This window comes from Mauremys reevesii, linkage group 1, assembly GCF_016161935.1.
Source record: "Mauremys reevesii isolate NIE-2019 linkage group 1, ASM1616193v1, whole genome shotgun sequence".
NCBI classification, from domain to species: Eukaryota; Metazoa; Chordata; order Testudines; family Geoemydidae; genus Mauremys; species Mauremys reevesii.
The window spans coordinates 322,212,404-322,227,079 of NC_052623.1; the positions used below are offsets into that span (position 1 = coordinate 322,212,404).

Here is a 14,676-nt window from a genome sequence, read left to right on the forward strand (position 1 = left end):
CATCAGATCTTTAATCAGAGAACCTCTGTTTTTAAGGGAAACACCCACAAACTTCATAACAGTACTTTGTGATCTGTCTTGGGAGGATGAAGTGTTGAGATAACCCTGCTGAAATTTGAGCCTGTTGGTTTGAGAACATCTAGTAATTTCAAAGCTGGTTCTTAGACCAGGCATTCTGTATAACACCATGATCAAATTATGGCTGAAAACATTTATTCATAATTCTTAAAAATAGAAGGAAACATTATTAGAAGTTTTCCTGTCATAGGGCATGATCCAAACCCTACTGAAGTGAATGTGAATCTTTCAACTGATTTCAACAGGCTTTAGATCAGACCCATAGTAAGTACAAAATTTAAAAGACTAGAATATGTAATTTGCCCTAGTAGTGACTAGCTTGCTTATGTGTGCAGCCCCACCCACACACACACACACACACCACAAAGATTAGTGTTTAGATAGAAAGGAAACCTAATGCAAACAAGTGAAGAAGTTCTCTACATCTGAAATTAAACCTTCACACTCATCAGATAAGTCAAACCACTGAAGTGAAAAAATTGCAAACAGAGACAGAGTTCTTCAAGCAGCAGGGTGAGAGGACAGAGGCACCAACTATATAAACAAACTTCAAATCCCAGGTTACACACAACAGGCTTTCAATATGACTCCTCTTATGGATTCCAAAATAAAACTCCCTGTTAAACTTTAAGTTAAGGTTGCTAAATTACAGAACAGCTGTGAAAGAATGAAATTTAAAGAGGCAAGAGTTTAGAAATTCTCAGCGTCTCAGTGTGACTTTCTCAGTTAATATTAGTTCTCTAAAATTATAATTAATGGATAGATTAGCAATACCATCATAAGTCTTAAAAATGGAACTTTAACTCTACCTTCCTGTGCTGTAATATTAGGGTATGTGGAATTACTGTGGCTTCTACAGCCTTCTGTGGATTCTGATTGGATTAATGCTATGATGGCACTGATCTGATTTGATCAATATAATGAGCTTGCTGCATGTCTTACTGCATTTGAACGGCGGGCCATAAACAGTATGTGTCTTCATTACTGGAAGTGCTTTGAGATGTATATTGTTTATGAAAATGTCAGATTTTCCCAAAACTGTATCACCAGCTCTGAGAAATGGCACGACTGATCATTCCTCAGCACTTTTTGATGGAAGTCCAAAGGATAAAGCTGAACAAGGAGAGGAATATATCACCCAAGGTCAGCTATACCCAACGTGCTGAATTCATATGAGAATATGCCTATACGTCCCTATTGAGGCTAATGGGGTACACTGGTGTCAGATCAGAACTTGGCACAGATGAGTATCCCTTATGATCAGCTACCTAACTTTAAAACAGGTTAAATTTCCTATGGCTCATTTAGCCCAAAAAGTTAGGCTTTAAAAGTTTGGGGATACTCACAAGATTGGCTATAAACACTCTTACCCTAGAAGTTTCATCCTTCCTGGAAATATATTCTCTGCCACATAAGACTGATAATATGGCATTTAGGCCCCAGTTCAGCAAGGCAGTTAAACACATGCTTAAGTGTTTCACATCATGTTATCCCTCCTCTGTTTTGTTACTTTAAAGTTGTTGCTTTAAAGTTCACAGAAATTTCAAGGTGCAAACATATTTCAGCGGGGTTGTGTACGTGTATTATGAGCTTCAACCGTTCACATTAGAAAGGAAAAGATTGGTGATGCCAGCAGTATTACATTGAATTTACACTTGCCAGCCACAGTTTAGACACCGTATCTGAAAAGCTTTTAGAAGCAATTGCCTGTGGGACCTAACAAGTGAACAGAGGAGGTATCTTTTTTCCCAGCAAGTACAATTTCTCATACAAGATTAAGATGAAATAATATCTATTTATAATTTAGGTGCCAGCAGGATAGGATGCTCAGTACTAAATAAGGCACAAAAATGCACACTCTTCCCAAGAGGAGGTTACAATCTAAGCATGCATTCCAGACAAAAAATGGAGTGAAAGAGACAGAGGATGCTTCTAACAAAGGGCCCACTCCACACCTACATCGATCTGATTTTACTGGCGAAAGCTGGGGACAAGGTCACAAAAGAAGTGAGAGAAAGTGAGGAATCAATAAACTGTTAAAGTGAGAAAAAGTAACAGTAGGAAAATTAGGGGGTGGAAGAGAGTCAAAAAGGCAGAGAAAGTATCTCCCTCTTCCCATGCTTCATCCTTTAGTGTTATCTACCAAATCCATTTACCAAATAAAAACCAACATTACTACATATGCAGTCAGCAGAAGAAATCATGGTCAGGCTAGTGGCATAATGCAAACGCAGGTGGAGGACCAAGTTCAATTCTTCACTTCCGGTATCTTTATCCCTGGGTGGGGCAGAATCTTTGTGTAAATAATCTGCTCAGCCCAAGGATATGTGTATGGATTTTAAGTGGCAGAAGGCATTTTCTCCCCTTCAAGCTAGGCATGTGCATCTGCAGCATTCCTAGCCTTTGCTGGCACAGGGATTCTGAGAGACCAGGATTTAGGGGATTATTTTAGCCATTCTCCCATGTGCCAGTGCAGAGTACTGGACTGAGGCATCCCGCCCAGCTTAAATCTTTTTAAACGTCCTGTTTTGTAAATATGCATTCTTACATAACTACCTAAAAGTCAGTTGAAAAACAGGAGTAGTATGGGTGGTCTATTTATATACAGCCAGCTGCTGTCACCTGTACCTATGTTGAATAGTGCTGTATGCCATGAGTGGTCTACTGAAATCAGTAGGACTGTTCATGGTATATGATGATAGTCAGCGTGAATAAGGGTGGCAGAACCTGGCTTTCAGGGCTTGATTCTGCACCATTTAAGTCACTGGAAGCTTTGCCATTAACTTCAATGGGCAGGATCAGGCTGCCAGAGAGTAGCTTCATTCCACTTTCAGTAGGACGCCTTACTGAGACAAGTACTACTTAACATGAGTAAAGGTGGTAGAGTCTGGCCCCAAATGGCAATAAAAATGTAACTATCTCCTGTGTTCAGAAGTGAAACGCTTTCAGTGCAATGACCCAGACCTGCCAACCATCCCCATTTAGGAAGCACACTCCCTTAGTTTTCTTTATTTTAGTAAAGTATCACTTTTCCTTTCTGTGCCTCAGTGTTTCAAATGGTGTCCTTACTTTTGTCCCCTAATGTTCCTGAGTCTAGCCTTCCAATGTTGTCAGCTAAAACAATCCCACCTCTAATCTATTTACTCCTCTATTATTTTAATAATGAAAATTACCTCTTGAGAGCATCAAGTGACTCAAACATTACAGTAATCAATCTTAGGCCACAAAACCCAGTGTGAAACCGGTAATGTTATTTAGAGAATGAAACCCCTGCTGTTCGCTAAAATCACCCTCTCCAGATAAATATTCAGTCAATTACATGCATTCCATGCTCAGCTTTCCTTCCCTGCTCCTTAGAAGACCAGTCAAAGCAAACCGCATTCTTAAAAATAATTTTAGGCACCATTTAAGTTTAAACAGTTTATAAATTATTGCCTAGTAATTTTTTCCCCATTTATTTGTTCAACTCCTGTTGTCATTCAGCTATTTAGGCTGGATTCATCGTAAGTTAGTTCCCTGCTAGCACAGTTGGAAGAAAAGTGGCCCAGAGACAGCAATGACTGTGCAAGCCAAGCTATGTTACATTTCACACAAAGGCAAAATAGGTTCTGTATCCAGACTAGCAAATGGGTGCTGGAGTCATGGCCTTCTAATCCTAGCCTGGAGGCTGAGCTGGGACTAAAATACCTTTATTTTAGTCTGAATAGGGTTTAAGCATTAGGGTGGAGACATCTTTATCAGTGCACCTCTCAGCAAGACATGATAATAGAAAGCAATCGTCTTTGATCTCAATATAGGCAATGTGTGTTTCACAACCCACCATGTAAAAGGAACCTGCCTTTGCAGTTGTATAAACCTCCTATTGAATTGAGATAGTGTCGCTGGTATGGAGGCTGAAGAAAAAAATGTTATTTCCCTGCACATCTTTCTCTGGCGATTGTTGTGTCTTTTGCTCTTTACACAACACAAAGCAAATGAAACAATTTCTGAATGTGGGGCTGAATTAAGGAAGTTCACAGAGTGTTGTCGGTTTGGCCAGCGTTTAAATGCTGCATTAAGGGAGTGGTTTGCGGGTGGTATGCAAAGTGAAACAATACAACAACCGCTGTTAACTGAGGCTGATTGTACCCTAGAATGTGCCCCAGAAATTGTTATATTAATCACGACACCGACTAACAATGTCAGGGAGCAATTGTTGCATCTTTTGTTCTTTACACAACAAATGTAATATGAAGGCACCACAGCAGCACATTGGGGTCCTAGTGACCATGTTTACTAAGAGCTTTTCTACACATACAGCACTGCAGCTGCACCAGTGCAGTGTTTAGTGAAGATGCTACCTACACCAACAGGAGACCGTCTCCCATCAGCACAGCTACTCCACCTTCCCGAGAGGTGGTAGCAATGCCAAGGGTTAGGTCGGTATAACTACAATATAACTACGTCACTCAGGGTGCAAAGTAGTTATACTGACATAAGTTGGTAGCGTAGACCAGGGCTAAGTATACACAACATACGAGGCCTACCTACATGTACACACTGCTGCTGGGGTACGTTACTAAACATAGAACGCAGAGAGTGCCACTAGAGGACTCTCCGACTTTTTTAAGGGATATTGCCCAGTTCCTACACACTGCGGAGATAAAAATCAAAGTTGTTCATACTTTTAAAAAATGGCATCTTGTTCTGCAACCCTATTGCCACTCCTGACATTTAAATTGGGAGCTGTATTGCTGTTCATAAGAGCAGGTAATATATCTAACATAATCGCTGTAAATTAGTAGGAATGCTAGAGCAATGTATTTGTGGACATTGTGCAGCTTTGGAGGATTAGATGAGGGTGTCTGATTGTGAAGTTATGTTATAAACACTGAGAATCCCTGATTGAAGGTATAGATCTATATCTATAAATAGGTATATAGGGGGATGTGATGTAGCAATTAAGCAACAGACTTGGTACCAGGACTCCTGGGTTCTATTCCCAGCCTGCCACTTAATGATGTGACTTGTAGCCTCTTACTGAACCTCTTTGTGATCAAAGGGAAGTAGTAGTAGCTTTTGGCAGAGTAACAGATACTGTACTACTGGGAGTCCCATGCAGTCATCCTTTTCCAGAAAGGGAGTATCAGTAATAGGGGGGTCTCAAATGGGGAGGAGGAAAATGAAAAGTAGGGAATAGTCAGGCCTTTTGCAGATATTTGGAAGTGTCCCATTGCCCCTCTGGGAGGGGGAAGTGGGGATAGACTAGAACTATTCCAATGGGAATTGTTTTTATAGTGATCAGGAACAAATAATTATCACATTTATATATCACTAGGATGTACATGATGCTCTAAAAAAGACAGTCCCTGTCCTACCAGTTTTACACGTAATGCAAACATATTTTCTTTTTCATGCGCTCAGAATGAAGTTTCCTAAAAACAAGCTTGGTTATAATGTTGTAGCAGTTGATGGATTTAAGACACAGGCATTTCTTATAAGAGAGCTAGCCAAAAGGGTCATGCACATTTACCTGTTTGCGTTCATCTGAATGCAAAAGTTTGGAAAGTCTAGAAAAAAATCTGAATCCAAGAATACTGTTCAAGTAGAAAGTTCAAAAGTAAAGACTAATATTTCATCTGTGTAACAGTTTTTTCTTTGTAGAATTTTAAAAAGTAAATCCACTTACTTAAAAAGAATATTATCTTGGTAGATTTATAGCAGGCTCCATCAAAAAGAACCTACCAAGAAGCCATCAGACAGCAACACAATGCATCTTCGGGCTGTGGCTTTGATTATTTGCTGACAAATTATTATTTCTAAATCCCTGTTCACCAAAGCCATTTGAAAATAGAACTTTTATTTCACTCATTTATGTTACAATATATTTTCCAAACTAGATAAGTGGGCCAAATCTTTCCATCATTATTCACGCAACGCTCTCACTGATGAAAAGATCTCATGATTTGACCATAAGGCCCAATTCAGCCTATGTACTTAAACCTATGCAGAATCTTAAACACACATTTAAGACTATCCCTATTCTGTAGACCATTTAACTATATGGTTCACTTTTAATCACATGATTAAGTTTCATTGACTTCAGTTGGGTTACATCACCAGAGAATTTGGCCAATATTTATTATTTTAAATGCCAAGCCATGGGTTTTTTTCCTCCAGGAACCTAGCATAATATGAAGTAGGATTCAGGAAGCTGGCAAGTCCAGTTGAAAGGGGCAGCTGCTGGCTTAATGGAGTCAAGTCAGTACTCACCTGAAAGTTTTACTTTCTTAACTGATTTGAGCTATCTCCAGTAACAGCCAGAGGCCAGACATAATTTTCAGGTCTTGATGTGTTTTTGTCTTATCATGCTGATCAGTAGCTGACTACAGGCCACAGACAAAGAAAGTGCTGGGAACAGACAAGATGACCCTGTTTACTTTCTCAATGGCCTACAAACAATTGGTATATATTCGCTGTTTACTTTCATCCAAATGAATTTATCTTTGGCTTATGTTAAAGCATACATATACAGCATCTTTGGAGCTACTTGTACTTAACTTTTGCTTCAAAAGGGGCTGGCAAATCATTCAATACACTCTTCTGTACAGTGTAGTCTTCTTTAAACCATCCTGTTCATTATTCTTAAAACCTGCATATTCATTCCTATTATTATTTACTTCCCGGGAACAAAGCATTCTCAGTGGAGGGGATCCGACTATAAAATGAACTTCTGCAGGCGATTAGGCAAACCCAGAGTCTGATCATCTTTACAAATTGCTGCAAAATCTGCCTCTTCGTAAGAATCTTTCCTCTGTAACAAGAATGACACCCCCAACATTGACATTCCATCTACCTAAATAGGCCCCCTCTTTTGTGCAAAAAAATTAAATTAAATTAAATTAAAACCAAGTAAATTAAAAAAAACTCAAGTAAAAATTAAAAACTAACAATAAATACAAACAAGCAGATCAAACCATCAACAACAACCACTGTCCCCTCATGCATAGGTTAGTTTTTAATCCCTAACAAGGGACTCCATGAATCCACCAGAGATGTGGCTATTGCTACTGATTTTATGTGCAAGGTGCTCACATAGTACAGGGATGGGCCGCGGTACAGAATCCCAATGTAGATACTATATTTCTAGCACCTACAGGTCGCAGTCAGGAGCTGGAGCCCCAAGTTCTAAGCACTGCACAGACATCTAATGAAACAATGGTCCCTGCTACACAAAGCTTATGTATGTTTGAAGAGCAGGAATTTCACTTGCATTATAATAATCTTCAACTCTTGTCCTCCTTTTCTCCTTCCACTGTCCTCTCAGAAACAACGAGCATTGCACACAGCATTTACCCAACAGCTGCCTCTAACTTTACTGTCAGCTTTGGATTGCCATCCACTGAATGCAGCCTACATATACTCCTAAGGATGTTTTACCTCTTTGTAGGGCTGCACTGAATTGAGGTTCTGAGCCTAAAAGCTTCTCATGCAAGTAGTCCAACTGACTTCCATGAGAAATGATTACTTAGGTGAAGCTGGACTGAAAGCAGAGTGGCCCCAGGGGTAGTGCATTGGCTGGGGATAAAAGGAGATGTGAGTTCTTCTAGTCCTGCCTTTGCCACTAACAAATCACCTCACTGTGCCCCTGTTTCCTAGCCCAGGCTTTGTCTAGCAGGTCTATTTAGAAGCTGTTACTTACTCACTCTTTGTATGGTGCTAAGTGCCCTGGGCCCCTGGCACTACTATACTAGCTCCTACCAGTATTTCTATGGCCCTTATTGTATCTGAGTGTCTCACAGTCATGGGCAGAGGGTATTATAGGCCAGGGGAAGCTGTACCTTGCCAAACAGCCTGGCATAACCCTGCCCATGCTCTGCCTCCAGGTCCCCTCCTGCAGTTCCACTCTTCCCTGGCCCAGGCTCACTGGGGCTGGGGCGGGCTGGCCTGCTCCCAGGACGCGGGGCAGCTGGCGCTGGGGCCATGCCACCTGCCTGGCGCTGGGACTGCGTCACCAGGCGCTCTGGGGCTGGGGCCCATGGTAGAGGTGCTCTGGGCTCCTGCGGGATAGGAGGGACAGAGGGGAGGAGGAGGGGCTGGGACTCAAGCAGAAAGGGAGGGACCAGGGGCTAGCCTTCCCCAAAGGCCAGTTCACCGGCCGCCCATGTTCACCGTTATTAATGTGTTTAGCCTCACCACACCCATGTGAGGTAGAGAAGTGCTATTATCCCCATTTTCCAGATGGAGAACTGAGGTACAGGGAGATTAAGTGAATTGCCTAGTGTCACACAGGAAATTTGTGACAGAGCAGGGAATTGAACCTGAGTCTCTAAAGTCCAAGCCAAGCACCCTAACCATTGGACAATCCTTATTCTTCAATAAATAATTAATAGTAATAAAGATAAAGCTCCTCATTTGTAACATCCCAGGGCAGTAGCCCTGTTCTCTTGTATTGTACTATGTGCACCTACAGCTCTTTTTAAGTAAAAATAATATTTCTGGTTTTAAAAAAATTAAAGCATATCTAAAACCATTCTTATTAACAAATTAAAGAAAACCCTTTCCGTACCAAACACAACTATGCCTCACAGTTATATTGGCGCCAGTATCTATTTACCATCATTTTTTGTAATCCACCAAAATCAAAACCAAAAGAAGAGATTATGAAATAATTGCTGTCATAGAAGAAAGCATGTTTGTGTGGCAAAGTATAATGGCAACTGGGATGTTAAAATACAAAATATTTATTCTGACAGAGCAGGGCTTCTTGGAAATCTTTCATTAGGACTGTGAGTGGAGAGTGAAGGCGCAAAGCTTTAAGGGTTGGATCCTTTTCAAACCATCTTGCATTTCTACAATTATTTTATTTGTTTGATATCTAAAATGATTCTGGCTAAATAGTGCACAAAATCTTTTTTTTTTTAATGCTTAGTTTTCTAATCTGTTCAGATTGCCCAAACAAACTCCTGCCTTCTTTGAAGAGAATTCCAGTCCCATTTCTTATAGAGTCTGATCAGTGGCTCCTCATTAATCTCTGTCTCCCTGGGAACAGTCAAAGGAAATGAAGGGAATGGAGTAGAGGAGGAGGGTAGTCTCCAGTGACTATTCAAGTTATCAGGGTCCATCAACAGGTGACTGTCTCTCATAGTCAAGAACAGTAAATATGACCTGTGGCTAAGGGAGTGACCTCACAATTTATTTCAAAAGTCTTGGAGCAAATCAAGCTTGAATCACATGTTCAGGAACATACCTGTAGAACACGGCAGTTATTTTTTGACAGGACAGCATCACATATTTCAAAGCTAGCAAAACTTAGTTTAATAATAATGACAAAAAAGGCATGTAGGCCCTGCAATTTCCTCACTCAGTTTCCTCAGCAATTCTTACTTTCTTTGTTTTTATGTAGTCCTTACTCAGGCAGCCCTTCCATTGAAGTCCCACAAGGATTTGGAAGAGCAGCAAGAGATGCAGCACAACCAGATGAATGAAACAAAACAACGCGTCAAAGTGGGATGGGGGTGGTGAAACACATGGTAAAAGGATTCCTTTCTGAAGCCACCATGGCAACTTTTCCACACCATACTGATGAGCAGCTAAGTAGCCACAAAAAGAAAAGGCAACACCAAGGGCTGTAACTCCTACTTCTGTGGAGGAGTCAACATACTAACTGATGTGAAGTGCTCTGCAAGCCATGTCTCTGTTTAGTGACTGGCTTGCTAGATTGTTAAAAATGATGAAGTATAGCCAACTGCTGGCAGACTGCATGTCAATTGGAGTTCCCTCCATGGAGGATGTCAAACTACTGAGGCCTACAATTAAATATAGCTTAAGAACTTCCTTGTACTTAAGACTGAACTGAGAATGTGTGGAACTGAAGTGTCAGAATGGAGAAGGCTTACCTGGGAAATGATGCTGCTGAGAATAGCACAGGATGAGCAATTTGACTCAGCTAATATACCCTTGAACTGGATGATTACCAAGGTGCAACAGAATCAAGAGCCCAATCCTAAGGACTTTGTTTTCAGGCAAAAGGCAGCCAGTAAAAATAACTGGAACTATGGCCTACTAGGTAATGGTTTCAGTTGCTGCCTCAAACCAGAAGCAGTGACAAATATCAAGCAGAAGGAGTATGTGTTTATGAAAGCTAGTGATCACAGTAGGGCTGTATGGTCACTGGCTTTTGATTCACATGAACTAAAAAGCTAAAAGTAAAGTGTATTCGAAACCATCACATTTTATTTCCATACTCAAGGAGCAGATACTTTGAGTCAGAATGATAAGAATACACAGCAAAACAAGAAAGGGCAGAAGTGAAGCCTCCATGAGAGAGCACACAGTATGTCAGGTTTCAGATTAGCAGCCGTGTTAGTCTGTATCGGCAAAAAGGTTCTTTTCACACAGTATGTGTCTCTTCTGACAGGCTGCACTGATCTCTCTGAGACAAGAGGAGTTGTCCCTCCAATTCCTGGTGGAGGCATATTGAGAGGCCAGCATGGAGACACTTGATGTGCTCATTCTATTGTGCTATACCTATTCTATAAATTGAGATCTTGTGTCTCCAGGATGCTCAGTCTATCTGCCTCAATAAGCACCACATTCACTCACAAACAATAGTCTTCTTTACAGTTAGAAAGTGAAGATCCTTTTAAAGACAGAGCACAGTAAGCAAACATGAAAATTGATTTAACTTCCTGCAGTGCTAATTTAGGACTAGAGTGAGTCTTTAGATACAATGCTGAGTAGGGTGACCAGCTGTCTCGATTGTATAGGGACAGTCCTGATTTTTGGGTCTTTTTCTTATATTGGCTCCTATTACCCCCCACCCCCTGTCCTGATTTTTCACATTTGCTGTCTGGTCACCCTAATGCTGAGTAAGTGGCAGCTCATAACTGCTCCAATCCAGGAACAGCACCAGGAAGAAATTGTGACTCAGAGATTCACAATTCCTTACTCTGAAGGGGAGAGAAGGGAATAGTTGCTATATAATACAGCCCTGGAAAGGGTTCCACTTGCTTCCCCACTCACACCTGGCCAGCATCTCAGAGCCAGGGCCCCTCCTACTTCCTCCCTCTCCCCACCCACTTGCTCACAACCCAGAGACCAGCAGTTGTTCTCCATTCTACAGACTGGAACCCATGTAGGCTGATCAAGAATTTGAGTGTTTAAACCCCATTATTCTCTTGCTTGGCTGAGAAATGCATGGGCACAATCTCACCATTTGAGTGAAAGAATTAATGTTGCCTGCAACAAGCTGATAATTTGTCTTAGGTCTATGTTTTGCCATTATATGATAGTTTGGAAGAAATCAAATAGGATTTTTATATAAAGAGTGTGGGAATTATGTTCAAAATAGTTAATAGCCCCCAGGCCTTTTAATAATATATGTTTTACAGCACTCAAAAGTGTGCTAGGAAGCTCACATTACAAATAAGAAGGCCTGATGCCGGAGAGCTTCCAACCTAATTTCAGCCATAAAGCAATGAAAAACACAACAAAATAATTCTATGGGGCTGAAGGAAAGGGATTACAACAATAGGATTATGAGGTTACTCAGCAAAGGGTTGTGCACAGCATGGATGAATACAGAACGCCTTGGGGTTTGTTTGAGTATTTTGGACACATTGGGGTTCGTTGGAGTGCCATTCAAAATACGCAGTGCCACTAAGGCTGGGGGATGCAAAAGGGGCTGTAAACCACCTTTGTGCTCTCCTAGTCCTGCTTCAGTTGGGCACTGAGCCAGCCCATCAGCATATATTACATCACCTGTCAAGAACCCCAAGCAGTTGTTACAGCTGCCAGGGATTGCCAGGACACCGAGAAGCCTTGATCACAACTCTGCTTCTTATTCATTTGTCCCTCCTACTTTGGCAACCAGAAGGAGCAGTGGTGCCCTAAGGGCCTTTTTGGAGGAGGATTTTACCTACATGGTGTTATCTTCCCATGGGTTATATATGTTGGGTGACCCCATTAAGGCCTCCCCCATTGATTTAACTGGAAGTTATGTACATAGAGGTTTTGCAGGATCAGGTCTATGACTTAGCTCTGTGCACACTGGCCAGCCAAACCATGTCAGAGGACAGTTTTAAGAGTTTCTTTGAATTGGTTTGAAACTCAGGCCCAGATTCTCCTGTGTTAAGGCTGCTTTGTGCCACAATGTCATTGCAAAGTAGCTCTAAAGCCAACAGGTAAAAGCCTGGCCCAACTGAAGTCAATGATACTAAACCAGTTTCTTTGGAACTACGTCTTTATTCAGTTTAAACGTGACTCCTAAATTTGAGTTGAAGATGGAGCACTTGATGAACTTGACATTCATGAATAAAGGCTTGAAGTGTTTCCTCATAGCCCTGATTAGTCTTATTTTGTATTGCTCTTCTCTAGTTTGAGGAAATGGAGACAGGTACAAATAAACCATATTTGTCCTCAGAAACAAGGAGCAAGAAATGAAACAATAAAAAAAAATCCATTGAATATTTGTTTTTTCCAAACAGTATTAATCCCTAGGAACTTTTATGTTGTCATTTTTCAGGGTATTTAAACAGATCATGTAATTTTCCTGCTATCTTACAAACAATAAAACAAAAATGTGTGGTGAAATCCTGACGCCCATGGAAGTTAGCGGGAGTTCTGTCATTGATTTCAATGGGTCTAGGATTTCACCCCTAGACATTTACACATAACTAGATACCTGATATCTAGTGTATTGTCTTTCTAAAATCTGTTGCTGCTAGAGGTCTGAAAACATTCTGGAAGAGTCTATTTTAAATCAAGCACTATAACTGCCATGTCTGAACCCTTCAAAAAGCTATTATGAGCCTATTTATTTTAATTATATACTCATCTATTTATCAGCGAAAATACTTTGTAGTAGATTTAGTCTGATTAGGACCTGGCATTTTATTGATATCTGAAAAGTTCTTGAAATAAGTTTACATATTGTAAAGCAGCCCAATTATTGTGTGTTTCAGAGTAAAAAATGAATTATTTGAGGAGAAATGGATCAAGTGATAAGAAATGGATTTTAAAAAACTGGATATAAATAGAGCTGATGGGAAAATCTGTTTTCATCAAAATTTAAAATTTCCATGAAATTTTTTTATCTAAAGTTTGAAACTCGAAAATTTTCAACCCTCTTTTGATATAACTTTTCTAATAACAATATGTATGCTAGTTGTAACTCAGATCCTATACGGCTTCAACTAATCTGCTCCCTTTTCTGGGATATCTGGCACCCTTTGTTTTAATACTATATAAGAAAATAACTTGCACTGTCAGCAATTCTATTTATTTTTAATTTACAAAACTGACAATAGAACTTGTGCTAACAAAAGGGTGATGGGAGTAGTATTTGCAGTTATATATTTTCATGTATTTATAAAATGTTAATGAAATGATATTCATTTATTAGTAAAATAATTAAAATACATAATCATCTGAATGTCTTAAATGTGTATCATCTTTCATCTCAAACACTCCCAAAGTCCTGTACAAACTATAAGTAATATTCTGGCTTTGTGTAAGTGTGTGTTGCCATAGATGACTGTAGCTGAAGCCAGAATATGGTCCTATACTATCCACTAGATGATCATAATGGTCCCTTCTGATCTTAAAGTCTATATGATTCTATTTAGGAAAAACGTCCCCCATCTCTGAACTCGAATATACCTTCTGCTAATCTAGTCAATGAAAGATGAACATTCCATAGCTAAATATATAACCCTGCCTCTGGATATCCTACTCAATGAGTCAATACAGTAAATTCCATAAGTGTTCAGTTCTCTGACTCCTATTGAAATCAACAGTAGTTGTGGTGCATTTAACACTTCATGGGATTGGGATTTAAGAGAAGGTTCCAGACAGAATATTCTTTTACTAACAGAAAGCTGTCTCCTTTGTAGTACTTGGCCACATAACGAAAGTGCCTCTTGAAGTTGTAAAACAGTGCAAGAGACATGGGGCAATTACCAAAAGCAAAACATTTTCACTTGATAAGTCAACCTGGGCTGTTTTTTTCTGCCAAATCAGCAATGTCTGACAACAAGAGAGACACACCAACCCCAGGAGACAGCCTGTCTGTCAAGTACTTTTCTAGGGGCTCGCTTAATTTGATTTAGCATGCACATAACAAAACTACCATGTGTCACAATTTAATATGCCACATAGCATGCTGCAGCAGCAACACTGACATTTTCAGACTCATGACATCCCATATGTAAATTTTTGTATTTAAGGAAAGTCATTGTCTCCACCTCCCTGGTTATCACAACAATCACTTGAATGGGCAATAAGCCCTCGTCTTGTCTTGAGTGTTTTGATAAGCTGTTGATAAACGAATGGGGCAGTGAGCTTGTGGTGTATATAAACCACAAGGCTTGTGTGTCTGAACACTGGCGAGGGACTTTACAACTCCATTTTTAGCAACTCAGGAGTCACACAAAGATGTTTCCTGCAGCACAGATGCTCTTTGCTCTGAGTAGCTTCCTAAGATTGACAATGGGTTTTGACATCGGATTATCCACTAAGTGTGTAGCAATACCTATGGAGATGGGCATGTGCCACAGCATTGGTTATTCTGAAATGAGGCTTCCCAACCTGATGGGACATACAAGCATGGCAGAGGTT

General features: G+C 40.3%; 1 protein-coding gene across 1 annotated transcript in view; it reads left to right on the plus strand.

Annotated features, from left to right (window-relative positions):
• The first annotated feature begins 1,208 nt into the window (after positions 1–1,208).
• The window catches only part of HDAC10 (histone deacetylase 10), a 51,833-nt gene continuing 38,365 nt past the window's right edge, over positions 1,209–14,676 (plus strand). The window contains exon 1 of the mRNA XM_039512034.1: positions 1,209–1,221. The gene's annotated coding sequence lies outside the window, so the exon portion shown is untranslated. The remainder of the gene's footprint in view (positions 1,222–14,676) is intronic.